The sequence below is a fragment of the Choloepus didactylus genome, chromosome 2, assembly GCF_015220235.1.
Source record: "Choloepus didactylus isolate mChoDid1 chromosome 2, mChoDid1.pri, whole genome shotgun sequence".
Lineage (NCBI taxonomy): Eukaryota > Metazoa > Chordata > Mammalia > Pilosa > Megalonychidae > Choloepus > Choloepus didactylus.
This window is the reverse complement of record NC_051308.1, coordinates 107,344,311-107,359,592: the sequence shown is the minus strand read 5'-3', so window position 1 is coordinate 107,359,592 and position 15,282 is coordinate 107,344,311. Positions and strand designations below refer to the sequence as shown.

At 40.9% G+C, this 15,282-nt stretch overlaps 1 protein-coding gene across 2 annotated transcripts in view; it reads left to right on the top strand.

Annotated features, from left to right (window-relative positions):
- The first annotated feature begins 7,090 nt into the window (after nt 1–7,090).
- Nucleotides 7,091–15,282, top strand: part of LOC119526505 (antigen-presenting glycoprotein CD1d-like) — a 35,198-nt gene continuing 27,006 nt past the window's right edge. The window contains exons 1-3 of one of the 2 annotated variants that reach the window (XM_037825631.1): nt 7,091–7,358; nt 8,611–8,777; nt 11,511–11,683. The gene's annotated coding sequence lies outside the window, so the exon portion shown is untranslated. Of the gene's footprint in view, nt 7,359–7,923; nt 8,778–11,510; nt 11,684–15,282 lie in introns of those variants that run through there. The other variant, XM_037825630.1, reaches the window with a different exon arrangement.

Below are 15,282 nucleotides of genomic sequence, written 5' to 3'. Positions count from 1 at the left end.
GATCTGCAGTTATGTCACCTTTTTCATTCATTCTTTTGTTTATATGGGTCTTCTCTCTTTTTGATTTTGTCAGTCTAGCTAGGGGCTTGTCAATCTTGTTGATCTTCTCAAAGAACCAACTTTTGGTGATATTTATCCTCTCTATTGTTTTTTTGTTCTCTATGTCATTTATTTCTGTTTTAATCCTTGTTATTTCTTTTCTTGTACTTGGTTTAGGATTGGTTTGCTGTTCATTTTCTAGCTTCTTCAGTTGATCCATTAGTTCTTTGATTTTGGCTCTTTCTTCCTTTTTAATATATGCGTTTAGTGCTATAAATTTCCCCCTTAGCACTGCTTTTGCTGCATCCCATAGGTTTTGGTATGTTGTGTTCTCATTTTCATTCGTCTCTATATATTTAGCAATTTCTCTTGCTATTTCTTCTTTAACCCACTGATTGTTTAGGAGTGTGTTGTTTAACCTCCAGGTATTTGTGAATTTTCTAAGTCTCTGATGGTTATTGACTTCTAATTGTATTCCATTGTGGTCAGAGAATGTGCTTTGAATAATTTCAATCTTTTTAAATTTATTGAGGCTTGTTTTATGTCTCAGCATATGATCTATTCTGGAGAAAGTTCCATGAGCACTAGAAAAGTATGTGTATCCTGGTGATTTGGGATGTAATGTCCTGTAGATGTCTGTTAAATCTAATTCATTTATCAGATTGTTTAGGTTTTCAATTTCCTTATTGGTCTTCTGTCTGGTTGATCTATCTATAGGAGAGAGTGATGTGTTGAAGTCTCCCACAATTATTGTGGAAACATCAATTGCTTCCTTTAGTTTTGCCAGTGTTTCTCTCATGTATTTTGTGGCACCTTGATTGGGTGCATAGACATTTACGATTGTTATTTCTTCTTGCTGAATTGCCCCTTTTATTAGGTAGTGGCCTTCTTTGTCTCTCAAAACATCCCTGCATTTGAAGTCTATTTTATCTGAGATTAATATTGCTACACCTGCTTTCTTTTGGCTGTAGCTTGCATGAAATATTTTTTTCCATCCTTTCACTTTCAGTTTCTTTGTGTCCCTGTGTCTAAGATGAGTCTCTTGTATGCAACATATTGATGGTTCATTTTTTTTGATCCATTCTGCGAATCTATATCTTTTAATTGGGGAGTTTAACCCGTTTACATTCAGCGTTAAAACCGTGAAGGCATTTCTTGAATCGGCCATCTTATCCTTTGGTTTATGTTTGCCATATTTTTCCGTCTATTAATATCCTTTATTGTACCCATACCGAATCTCTTTAGTACTGAACCTTTCTCCAAGTCTCTCTGTCCTGTCTTTGTTTCTCTGTCTGTAGGGCTCCCTTTAGTATCTCCAGTAGGGCAGGTCTCTTGTTAGCAAATTCTCTCAGTATTTGTTTGTCTGTGAAAAATTTAAGCTCTCCCTCAAATTTGAAGGAGAGCTTTGCTGGATAAAGTATTCTTGGCTGGAAATTTTTCTCACTCAGAATTTTAAATATATCGTGCCACTGCCTTCTTGCCTCCATGGTGGCTGCTGAGTAGTCACTACTTAGTCTTATGCTGTTTCCTTTGTATCTGGTGAATTGCTTTTCTCTTGCTGCTTTCAGAACTTGCTCCTTCTCTTCTGTGTTTGACAGTGTGATCAGTATATGTCTCGGAGTGGGTGTATTTGGATTTATTCTATTTGGAGTTCGCTGAGCATTTATGATTTGTGTATTTATGTTGTTTAGAAGATTTGGGAAGTTTTCCCCAACAATTTCTTTGAATACTCTTCCTAGACCTTTACCCTTTTCTTCCCCTTCTGGGACACCAATGAGTCTTATATTTGGACGTTTCATATTATCTATCATATCCCTGAGGTCCAGTTCGATTTTTTCAATTTTTTTCCCCATTCTTTCTTTTATGCTTTCATTTTCCATTCTGTCATCTTCCAGGTCACTGATTCGTTGTTCAACTTCCTCTAGTCTTGTACTATGAGTGTCCAGAATCTTTTTAATTTGGTCAACAGTTTCTTTAATTTCCATAAGATCATCCATTTTTTTATTTAGTCTTGCAATGTCTTCTTTTTTTTTTTTTTTTTAATTCAGTTTTATTGAAATATATTCACAAACCATACAGTCATCCATGGTATACAATCAACTGTTCACAGTATGATCATATAGTATGCGTTCATCACCACAATCTATTTCTGAACATTTTCCTTACATCAGAAAGAATCAGAATAAGAATAAAAAATAAAAGTGAAAAGAGAATACCCAAACCATCCCCCCATCCCACCCTATTTGTCATTTAGTTTTTACTCCCATTTTTCTACTGATTTTTTTTCAATTTTTTAACTTTGTTTATCAAAAAATTAAAAACAAACAGGCAAACAACAACCAAAAAAACCCCACAACATTTCAAACAAAGCAATGGATTAAGGAAAACAAATAACCTAAAATAACTACTTTGCTTCCAACATGTTCCTACCATACCCCAAGAAAATTAACAACCCCTAAGAAAACAAAGGAATAAGAGAAAAAAAAAACCTAAAATAACTCTATTGCTTCCAACATGATCTTAGTATATCCAAGAAAGTTTACAAACCATAATCATTCCTGAGCATTCCCATAACATTGAGATTACCCTCCATGGTTTATCTGTTCTTATTAGATTATCATTCCCCCTCCACTAATTGGTATCTCTAGGTCCCCTACATTCTACAGTATAAAACATTGTACATTTTTCACAGAATTCACATTAGTGGTAACATACAATATCTCTCTTTTTTGTGGCTGGCTTATTTTGCTCAGCATTATGTCTTTTTTTTTTTTTTTTTTTTTAATCTTCATTTTATTGAGATATATTCATATACCACGCAGTCATACAAAACAAATCGTACTTTCGATTGTTCACAGTACCATTACATAGTTGTACATTCATCACCCAAATCAATCCCTGACACCTTCATTAGCACACACACAAGAATAACAAGAATAATAATTAGAGTGAAAAAGAGCAATTGAAGTAAAAAAGAACACTGGGTACCTTTGTCTGTTTGTTTCCTTCCCCTATTTTTCTACTCATCCATCCATAAACTAGACAAAGTGGAGTGTGGTCCTTATGGCTGTCCCAATCCCCTTGTCACCCCTCATAAGCTACATTTTTATACAACTGTTTTCGAGATTCATGGGTACTGGGTTGTAGTTTGATAGTTTCAGGTATCCACCACCAGCTACCCCAATTCTTTAGAACCTAAAAAGGGTTGTCTAAAGTGTGCATAAGAGTGCCCACCAGAGTGACCTCTCGGCTCCTTTTGGATTCTCTCTGCCACTGAAGCTTATTTCATTTCCTTTCACTTTCCCCTTTTGGTCAAGAAGATATTCTCCGTCCCACGATGCCAGGTCTACATTCCTCCCCGGGAGTCATATTCCACGTTGCCAGGGAGATTCACTCCCCCGGGTGTCTGATCCCACGTAGCGGGGAGGGCAGTGATTCCACCTTTCAAGTTGGCTTAGCTAGAGAGACAGGGCCACACCTGAGCAACAAAGAGGCATTCGGGAGGAGGCTCTTAGGCACAACCATAGGGAGGCCCAGCCTCTCCTTTGCAGCAACCGTCTTCCCAAGGGTAAAACCTGTGGTAGAGGGCTCAACCCATCAAACCACCAGTCCCCTATGTCTGTGGTCATGTTAGCAACCATGGAGGGGGGGTAGGTGAATACCCCCGCATTCTCCACAGGCTCCTCAAGGGGGCACTGCATCTTTTTTTTTTTTTCCTTGTTTTTTTTTTTTTTTTTTAACTTTCCCTTCTTTTTTAAATCAACTGTATGAAGAAAAAGTTAAAAAGAAAACAAACATACAATAAAAGAACATTTCAAAGAGACCATAACAAGGGAGTAAGAAAAAGACAACTAACCTAAGATAACTGCTTAACTTCCAACATGTTCCTACTTTACCCTGCAATGTCTTCTTTATGCTCTTCTAGAGTCTTCTTGATTTCCTTCATATCCCGTACTATGGTCTCATTGTTCATCTTTAGTTCTTTGAGTAGCTGCTCTAGGTGCTGTGTCTCTTCTGGTCTTTTGATTTGGGTGCTTGGGCTTGGGTTATCCATATCGTCTGGTTTTTTCATATGCTTTATAATTTTCTGTTGTTTTTGGCCTCGTGGCATTTGCTGAACTTGATAGAGTTCTTTTAGGGTTTGTAGACCTATTGAAGTCCTCATCTCTAATTTACCAGATCTACAGCTTCGTGGAGTACACTTTCTCTAACTAACCAGCAGGTGGCGTCCACGAGCCACCTGTTCTCCACAAGCCAGTTCTCCCCTGCTTAGCCTTTTTGGTGAGTGGGGGAGTGAGTCTTGTGGGGTCCAATTGGTGTACCAAGCTTGCGTGTGTAGTTGGTGTTGCCTGCCCTGTATGTGGGGCGTGTTTCTGGGCAGTCGGGGAGGGGGGGTGGCCCTAACAATCAAATCTCCCTGATGATCCTAGAGTTTTAAAGCTGCTGCAATAGTCTAACCCTTCAGTTCAGTCCTGCCACAGTTTGTCTCTGCCACTGACCCACAAGTCTTTGGTATTGGCGTATGGCTCCTGAGACTTCCAAGTGGGCCCCTCTTCCAGGCTGTGCACCCCGGGTCCTCTGTTGAGGGATGACTGTGCTATATGTCACAGGTGAGTGCCGTCCCTCCAGGGCAGTTCTGGGCTGCTGGGCTGTGTAGGGAGGCTCCCAGTCTGCTCAAATGATGGCTGAATGGGGCTTTGTTAATTCACACTGCTCCACCTTCCCAGCTCTGGGACTATCAGCTGAGTTTGCAGGGAATGCTAATGTCCACGCCCAGTTTTGTGGTGTGTGCCTGTTATTTGAAGCACTTCCGTCACACTGGGTTGTCTGGGGCAGCTCTGGGCTATGGGGTGGCGATGGGCAGGAGTGTTTCCTGTCCACCAGGATGGTGGCTGTGAGCGGACACCCCCCTTTTCTTGGGAAGTTGTGGTGTTTAGTGAATTTTCTCAGCCACTGGATTATTGCCTTTTGTCTCAGAGCTCTCTTAGTTCTGCTCTTGACTTGACGTGCCCAAATTGCAATTCTTTGAAGCTTTCTGTATTGGGCTTCTTAGAGTAATTGTTTTAGAGAAAGAAAAAAGGATTAAAAAAAAAAAAAAAAAAAAAGGGGCCCTCCTCAGAGATCTAATGGGTTATTGAAATGCTAATAGACAAAGCAACCAGGGCCATTAAGGAAAGGTCCACAGGGCAGAGAGATCAGCTTTTCTTCGGGATTTGCATATGCGCCTCAAGGCCTGAGCTCCGCCCTTCCCCTTTCTGTGTTCACCAGAACTCCAAAAATCCTGTGCTTTTATTTTGGAGTTTTTCGTGTTATTTTTTTTTTTTCTATGCCTGTCTCCTCTCTGCTGGGCTGGCAGCTCTCAGATTCTCTGGTGTCTGGTCTCAGTCTATCTATGGTTGGAGTATGGATCAGTAGAATGAGTTTCCGAGAAGGGCTACCACTGCAGTTCTCCCTTCTTCCCGGAGCTGGCAGCCCCTCCTCCCACGGGACTGAGCCTGGCAGGGAGGGGTGCGGGTCCCCTGGCCACAGAAACTTACAGATTTCGCTGATCTCAGCAGTTCGACATTTTCATGAGTGTTGTATGAAGTATGCCCAAAGACAGATTGCTCTGTGGTGTCCAGTCCATGCAGTTCCTGGCTTTTTACCTAGTTTCCTGGAGGAGCAACTAAAACCTACAGCTCACCAGTCTGCCATCCTGCCCCGTCTCCCCTAAATTGTTTCTTTATGCAAGAAGCCCTTGAGGTAAGAGGCACCCTGGTGTGTCAAAGGAACAGATAGTATCTGAAGATGATTGGAACACAGAGGTTAAGAAGGAATCTTAGAATAGGAGGAAGAAGCCAGGCATGAAACCCTTGTTAAGATGTTTGGACTTTATTCTGAGGGTAAAGGGAAACCAGTGAAAAGTTCAAATGATGAAATTTACCTTTTACCTAGTTCTGATTGGGGATTGGAGACTGGAGACAGGATGTCAGATAGAAGGCTGTTGCAATCATCTAAGCAAGAGATGACGGTGATCTGTGAATGGCAACCGGAATGGAGAAAAATGGACAAGTAGGAAGATATTTGAGTGAATTATCAGGCATTGCTGATGGATGAGACGTGGGGTTGAGGCAAAAGCTAAGGAAAGCTTCTCTTTACTTGCTTCCCCCTCCAGCTGTCCCCAGAAATGCTGTCCTGTTTCTAATTCCTGTTCTTCCTTAATTTTATACTGGACACGGCCTAGCTCAATTCTTTGCTTCTTGGCGGCAATGGCCTTGAAACCCTGCTGCTCTGTGGGAGCCTGAAGGGCTGTGGGCACCAGCAGTACTATTTCTACACAGTCCTCCCGGGGGTTCACAGATAAGGAGGCCTATGTCCCCACGTTTATGTGACTTGCCCAAGCCCCACAGCTAGTTTGTTCCAAAGCACAAACTTGAACCACGGCTTTAAGACTCTTTTATTGCAGCCCATTACTGCATCCCAAAGTTAATCAGAGAGAAAACTGAAGAAAACGTTACCCCAAACACAATTCCTTGACCATAAAAAAAGGAAACACAATCCAAAGCCCCTACTCAGCCCACCAGCCTTTCTCGATAGCTAAGGTGAACCACCCTTCCCGGAAAGGCACAGCCAGGCGGGCGAAGGGAAGTGCGCATGTGTCCCAGAACCGAGGCCCGCTCAAAGATGGAGAAGTGCGCATGTGCACTAAAGCCGAATCCCACTCCCGGAAGAGGCGGGGAAGGAGCCTCACGGAAAGGGGTCGGCCTGATTCATACGTTGGAGCTGCCGCGTTCCGTTAGTGGGACTGAGGCCATGGAAGATCGCTTCTTTAGACCTGTGACCGACGCCTTACGGTCTTTCCGCGAGCATCGTACCTTTGAAGATCCTAAGGGTTAAACTGTGAATCACAGGGTCGAAACTGCCCACTTTCTGGGCATCCCCACGGGGAGGAAATTGGTGAAGTCCATTGGCTGGTGGCGATCGGAAAGGGCTGGGTAACTCGGCCTGCGCGTGGGGCACTGTGGGTGTTGTAGTTCAGGGGCCGCGGTCCAGTCTTGGGTAGCAATCCTTGGGGCCGGTAGGTTCGAGTTGGCTAGAAAATTTGCTTGCACAGGCGAATCGGGTGTAGTATAGCTGCAGTGGGTGTGAATTTATTTTGTTGTTTCTCTTTTGGGTAAGACCTTATTCTTTTTCACCTTTGGCTTTCTTCTTTAAAAGCCCCCCGTCACTTACAGACCTCCTTTATTCTCCCAAGCTGGCTCCGACTAGTCTTAAATTCCCCGCCCGAGCCCTCTTCCTCACTCGGGTCTCTGGAGTCCTCCTCCATCCTTCTTCTGCTCGTGAGTACCTTCTCATTCTTTGTTCCTAGATAGATCCCAACCCTCCACGCAGGTCCCATAAGTCATGCCGAGGGCCCCAGCTAAAGGATTCCATAGTAAATGTTTGTAGGTCCTGAGCTATTCCACTTCAGTGCAAGCCATTTCTTTCTTTCTCTCCTGATCGTTGCCTCTTTTCTGGTCTCATCTCTATGTAACCTCTTTCCTTCTGGTGGGAGATTCTTGGATCCAGACGGTCACCTTTGGCCTGCCATTTTTTTTTCTGTTCTCCACAGGTTGGCATTACTAGCAGAGGGGCAACCCTGGATTACTTCTAGGGCAGAAAGAGAGAAATGAACGAGTCTGGGGAGAAAAAAGAGGAAACCACTGAACCAGGCTTGAATGAAGTTATGGTGAAGAGGGGGCAATAGAGAGCAAACCTTTTCTTCTTGTGTCTCCACAAACTGCTTAGTGCTGTACAGGTTTTCTGGGCTCTGTGACTCAGTGCTGGGAGTGGGGGTGGGGGCGGGGTCTTGGGAGATGGGGCAGAAATAAGGATAAGGAAGAGTGCAGGGTGGCATAATTTTCTCTTGTTTCTCCTTCTACCTTTCTGTATGTTCTTCTGTTCGTTGTCATCCCTTCTTCAGCTCATACTAAAGTATTGTGCCTCTCCACTTCTCCTTCTGTTCCATGCTTCTCCTCCCATCTCTCTTCATTCTGCACCCAAGCTGTTTCTTTTGTATCTTCCTCTTTGGTCACTTTGATATCGGAAAGTGTTGTTGGTATAGTCATGTTCAGAGGGGATTTAGTAACAGAGAATGTCCCTAGTCTGGCCTTAATTCTTGTGTGAGAAATGTCTATTATCCTTCTCATTCTATGGCTCTGCATTGTCTCAGCATTTATGCACATTACTTCTGTTAGAAACACTTGTAGATCTTTTATGCCCAGTGATCCAGAATCATAGAATGCCATGCAGCTCACATTGGCTTAATTCTGCTGCTGCCTGTTTAGTGGTGGGAAAAATCTTTCACTAATTTCCTTCTAAGGCTGCTCCCCATGGCTTCCTCTCTGTGTCCACTTTCCTTTGCTGATAAGGACTTCAGTCAAATTGGATTATGGCCCACCCTCATTTGGTTTGGGCACACCTTAATTTAACATCTTTGAAGATCCTATTTACAAATGGACGCACACCTATGGAACCAGGGGCTGGGACCTGAACATACTTTTATGGGGGACATGATTCAATCCCCAGCAGTGACCATCTGATCTACTTCAGGTTCTGTGGCCTTTCAAAGTGGAAGATGCTAAGGGGGGAGCTTTCTGATATTATAGTTACCAGTAAATTAGAGGCTATGACTTTGTACCCTTCACCAGAGGGATAAGACTACAGGACTTAGCTGCAAAAGACCTAGCTCTGAAGGAAGTAGAGGCAGGATGTTTGTGGTAAGTATAGATTGTTCCTGTTGATGGTAGTAAGGTTATAAGCCTTATGGGTTGAATGGTAATTGAAAAGCAAAGTCTTTTTTTTAAATTCTGTTGATCAGCTGTGACTCATTCACATCATATTTGTTCTTTGAAAAAAACTAACTAGGCTTATAACATCATTACCTTATTTTGAATACAAGAAAAAAACGTATAATTTTGCTACCCAACAAATCAAATGTCTTCATTTGTTCATATTCCTTTCCTGTTTTTACTTATGCATACATCATTTTCCAAGATGTAAGAAATAATGTGTGGAAATAATTTGGCAACCTTCTTTTTAAATTTAATGTATAAAAACATTCATACATCAGACATTTTTTGAATACATTCTTCGTGTCAGGTCCTTCGGACAGCACTGATCTTTCTGCGTCTAGATTTGGCATTTGGAATTCCATTTTCTGAATGTTTATTAGTTATTCTATTTTGCCTTTTCTATCTGTGTCTTTCATGGATTTATTTATTTTTAAAATTCAGTTTTATTGAGGTATATTCACATACCATACAATCATACATTGTGTACAATCAACTGTTCATAGTACCATCATATAGTTGTGCATTCATCACCCCAGTCTATTTTTTTTTGATTTTTTTAAAATTCAGTTTTATTGAGATATATTCACATACCATACATTCTTCCATGGTGTACAATCAACTGTTCACAGTACCATCTTATAGTTGTGCATTCATGACCCCAATCTATTTTTGAACATTTTCCTTATACCAGAAAGAATCAGAATAAGAATAAAAAATAAAAAAGAACACCCAAGTCATCCCTCCCATCCCACCCTATTTTTCATTTAGTTTTTGTCCTTATTTTTCTACTCATCCATCCATACACTGGATAAAGGGAGTGCAATCCACAAGGTTTTCACAATCACACTGTCGCCCTTTGTGAGCTACATTGTTACACAATTGTCTTCAAGAGTCAAGGCTACTGGGTTGGAGTTTGGTAGTTTCAGGTATTTACTTCTAGCTATTCCAATACGTTAAACCTGAAAAGTGTTACCTATATAGTATGTAAGAATGTCCACCAAAGTGACCTCTCAACTCCGTTTGAAATCTCTCAGCCACTAAAGCTTTATTTTGTTTCATTTCGCATCCCCCTTTGGTCAAGATGTTCTCAATCCCACAATGCCAGGTCCAGATTCATCCCCAGGAATCATATCCTGCATTGCCAGGGAGATTTACACCCCTGGGTGTCAGGTCCTGTGTAGGGGGGAGGGTAGTGAGATCACCTGCCGAGGTGGTTTAGTTAGAGAGAAAGAGGGCCACATCTGAGCAACAAAGAGGCACTCGAGGATACTCTTAGGCACAATTATAAGCAGTTTTAGCCTCTCCTTTGCAGTAACAAGCTTCATAGGGGCAAGCCCAAGACAGAGGGCTCAGCATGTCAAGCCATCAGTCCCCAGTGTTTGTGAGAACATCAGCAATCCAGTGAGGAAGTCCAACACCTCCGCATCCTCCCCCAGCTCCTTAGGGGGGCCCCGAATATTTATTTTTATTCTCCGCCCAAATTACTTTGGGATGTGTTGCTACTTCACTCTAACCTATACAGACCTAACATATCTCACTTCCTATTCAAAGTTCCATGTAATTGTGGTGTTTGAACAAACTGACTGTAGAAGTTATATTGTTTAGAAAATATAGATCCTACACCAAGTAAACATTTCTTCCCTTGGTCTCACATGGAATTTGAAGTTTTTACACACAGTCAGTTTCAACCTTTACCCTTTGGCCCGATTTGCCCTAGTCTTAACCAGATCTGCTTCATTCATATCTCTAATTGAAGTCTGGGCTCTTTTTCAGCTTTTTTTTTTTTTTTTTTTAACAGTTGCTGTATGCATTAATACTGCCATTCATATCTGCGAAGCTCTAGCTCTGAGTTTCAGGTGTCACACAGATACCCAATGTTCCAGAGACCAATCAGGTTATACACAAAGGGATCAACATCTCGGAGTTTGGAGATAGCCATTACAATTCAGGAATAGATATGACTGCTGTAAGAGCTTACAATCTAGGGATGATTACAATAATCATTTCCCTGTTAGGCTGTGCTCTGAGATTCAATTCTGAGTTTACACATTGTTGTTAGTCCATATTGGTGAGGCATTATAGTGTTTGCCTTTGTTTCTGGTGTACTTCACTCAAAATGCTGTCTACAGGATCCATTCACCTCCTTGTGTGTCTCACAACATCACTCCTTCTCGTAGTTGCTCAATATTTTCATGGATTTATTTTGATAGATGAATCAGTGGGATCAACATAGTCTCTTCATTCTCAGCCTAGGTTATCTGCCTATAAATTTTTCATATCATTTGCCCCTCTATTGTTCATATAGTCCAAGACTGCTGACTCTTGTTCATAACAGCAGCAGGCCTGATATGGCCGAGGGTGTCTGTGTGTATCTGAGAGTGTGAGAGAGAAAAAGGAGAAGGAGGAAAAGGAGAAGGAATGTATGAGTGAGTTTTATCCTAAGCTCAGTCTTGTTAGATATGATAGTTAAAAGTGGATAGTGGTGGTTGAAATTTGGCAGTTGAAAGTGGATAGTGATAATAGGTAACTGAAAGTTGACTATACCTCAGTTTGGTTTTCCTCCTTTGCTTTGAATTCTTCAGAAGAAAAATGTTGTATTCTCATAATAATAACCTATACTTGAGTCATGTTCTTCTTCTTCTTTTTTTTTTTACTCAGGTTTGATAGGAATATTTCCAAGTTATCGGAACATACTGAAACATTACAAGAAAGGTCATGAAAGATTCATGACCTATTCAGCATCCAAACCAGCAAAAGTTCAGCAATAGGAAGATGGTGAAAGATAAAGAAGGTACCTCAACAAAGAAAAGTGTGTCAGTGATTTTCCAGAGGTGATTGTCTCTAAGAAGCATTCCCAGGGAAATGGGTCTGTACATGCAATGAGTTTGGGAGAACTTCAGTTGGCATGCCATCATTTCTCAACATCAAAGAATCCATTTGAGGGACAAAGGCCATTTGTGTGTCCAGTGTGGCAAAGATTCTTTCAGAGCTTTTACTTCATCCAGCACCAGAGCGCTCATTAGTGAGTCTATAAATGTACTGAGTTTAGAAAAACTTAGGCTACAATGTCACTCTCATTCAGCACAGGAGAAACCTATTAATGTAATGACAGGGCAAATTTTCATTTAATTTCCGATATGATGGCATATCAGGGAACACACATTTTTCAGCCATCTTTTTTTTTTAAAATTCAATTTTATTGGGATATATTCACATACCATACAGTCATCCAAAGTGTGAATCAGTTAACAGTACCATCATATAGTTGTGCATTCATCACCACAATTTTTGAACACTTTCATTACTCCAAAAAAACAAAAGTAAAAATGGACACCCAAAACATCCCATCTTCCCCCAACCCCCCCCACCATTATGCATTTCATTTTTGTGCCCATTTTTCTACTCTTCTGTTCATACCCTGGATAAAGGGACTGTAAGCCACAAGGTTTTCACAATCACACTGTCACACTGTGTAAGCTCTTTAGTTACACAGTAGTCTTCAAGAATCAAGGCTCCTGGGTTGCAGTTCAAGTTTCAGGTCTTCTAGCTCTTCCAGTTTACAAAAACTAAAAAGGGATATCTATATAATACATAAGAATAACCTCCCGAGTGACCTCTTGACTCTACTTGAAATCTCTCAGTCACTGGAACTTTATTGTGTTTCAATTCTCTTCCCCCTTTTGGTCAAGAAGACTTTCTCAATCCCATGATGCTGGGTCCAAGTTCATCCCTGGGAGTCATGTCCCATGTTGCCAGGGAGATTTATACCCCTGAGAGTCATGTCCCATGTAGAGGGGAAGGTGGTGAGTTTACCTGCAGAGTTGGTTTAGAGAGAGAGGCCATATCTGAGCATCAAAAGAGGTTCTCTGGGGGTGGCTCTTAGGCACAATTAAAAGTAGGCTTAGCCTCTCCTTTGCAGTAACAAGCTTCATAAGGGCAAGCCCCCAGATCGAGAGCTCGGCCTTCTAAATTTGTAGTCCCCAAAGCTCGTGAGAATATCAGTAATTCCCCGGGTGAAGTTTAATATTTCCACATTTTTCCCAGTCCCTCAAGGGGATTGCAAATTACTTTGGGTTGTATCAGGGCTTCACACTAGCCTATACAAAGCAACCAGATCTCACTCCCTGTTCAACGTTCCATGTATTTATGGTGTTTGAATAAACTGACCATACAAGTTAAGTTATATAGTGTGCTATAGAAAATATAGATTTTGCACCAAATAAGCATCTCTTCCTTTGGTCTCACACAGAAATTGAAGTTTTAAAACACTGTCAATATTGTCCTTTACTCTTTAGTCTGATTTGCCTTAGTCCTAACTCTGCCACGTTTTAAGGAAAAGCTAATCTTCCAGAAACAGCAAAGAAAGCATGGTAGAAAGAAAATACTTTTTTAGGTCTCCTAGAAGATTCCTCAGCTCTTGGCTTGTTTATAGGGGTAAAAAAAAAGAAAAAAAAAAAGGGACCAATTTGAACCTTAGACCCTAGGTGGAGATTCTGTTTGAGCTGAACAAATTAGTCAGTCATATATATCCCACTGTCACTATCTCCTTTCCCCATCTTCTTGCTGCTGTTTTCTAAACTCAACCTTCACTACTTGGCCCAGATATCACCCCTGTCATTTTCTCAGTTAAGCTTTCCCTACTGTGTTTTCATATCTGCAAGTGCATATATTTATGATTATAGTATTATGGACCCAGCTTGTCTTAACATCTGGTTCTTTTACTCACCTCTTTTTTTTTTTTTTTTTTTTTTTTTTGGCACATAAATCTTTATAAATATTCATCAAATGTAGCTAAAAGTATATAGTACTTGCAAATATATATATATATATATTTTTTTTCAACTGCAAATTTTGTTGAGATATATTCACACACCATATAATCCATCCAAAGAATACAGTGTCTCATAGTATCATCACCTAGTTGTGCAATCATCATCATAATCAATTTTAGAACATATTCATTACTCTGAAAAGAAAAATAACAAATAGACATAAAAGAAAACCCCAAACACCCTGTATCCCCTCCTCCCCCCCAGTATTGGTGTGGTACATTTGTTAACATTGATGAAAGAGTATTAAGACATTACTGTTAACTATAGTCCATAGTTTACAATAGGTACTTTTTCCCCCAGGTATCATTCTGTTATTAACTCTTTGTACAAGTGTCATACATTTGTACTAGTTCATGAAAAAACTTAACATTTGTAGTGTTAATCATAAACATTGTCCACCACAAGGCTCACTGAGTTGTACACTCCCATGTTTTAACCTCTTGCTTTCCTCCTGGCACCCACCTCTTTTGATCAGTTCCTTTGTCCTCTAGTTTGAGCCATAGATGAAAAAAGAAGACAATTGCTGAGGAGGAAAAGAAATTTGTCCCTAAAGACTTTCACCTTGGCCATTGCCTTGTTAACACCTACTTGGATTCCAGTCTTTTCTCTGGGAACTTTTCCTGACCCTCCACCCCTAGGCTGGGTTTAGGGACTCTCCTTAGGCTGGTTTACCCCTACTTGAGCACTTAATTATACTGTATGGTAGTCTCAGGTTTGGGTGTATGTTTACTTCACTGAATGTAAGCTGCTTGAGGGCAAGTACTCTGTTCTATTCTCCACTGTGTTGCTAGAACCTGGCATGCAGTTGGATGCTTAATAAATATTTGCTGAAGGAATAGAGGAATGAATGTGAAGATTTTAGCTTCACCAATCCCCTTTAAACCCATTGCTTCCCTTTTCCTCATCATCCCTTCATAGCTCTGAGCTTCCCCTCTACCCTGCTGCAGTCACCCATTAGCAGTCATGTTGCTTAGTTGAACCCATCCTCATTGTCAACAGGCTGGATGGAAATGTGCTTCTCAGATCAAGATCTGTCAAATTCCTATGTCTTTTTCTTCCTACTCTCGGTTTATTTTATGAAATTAAAGCAAATATGAAGACTTTGGGTCTTGAGAGAGTATTATTTTGAAGATGGAATTTCCTTGGTAGAATGGTTTCTTGCTTGTTGCTAGCATGGAAATGCAAGTGATTTTTATGAGTCATACACTTTGTGAAGAAAAGAGGCTTGAGAAGAGGCTCATCTCTCTTTAGTTTGGGAGCTGGGTTTTCATTTGATTATATTCAGTGTTCAATGAAGTCACATAACTTTTCAGCAACTGCAGTGCAAAGTCTCAATTTAGGAGGCACTAGAAAACTTCCTCATTTTGCTCCCTGCTCAATCTGCCATTTCTGTGTTTTCCCTGATAGATACAGGTGCCTTGGAGCTAGGCACACCACAGACCACTCCTTGCTCTCTTTGCAAGATGCTGTTCTCTACCATGGCCTCTATTTTTGCCAGTCTTTGTTTACTTTTTGCATATTCATGTCTGAAAAACTGCTCTGGAGTTCAGGAGCTGGAATTTAGATTCATTGTCATTAATTAATCAGTTAGTTCCCCT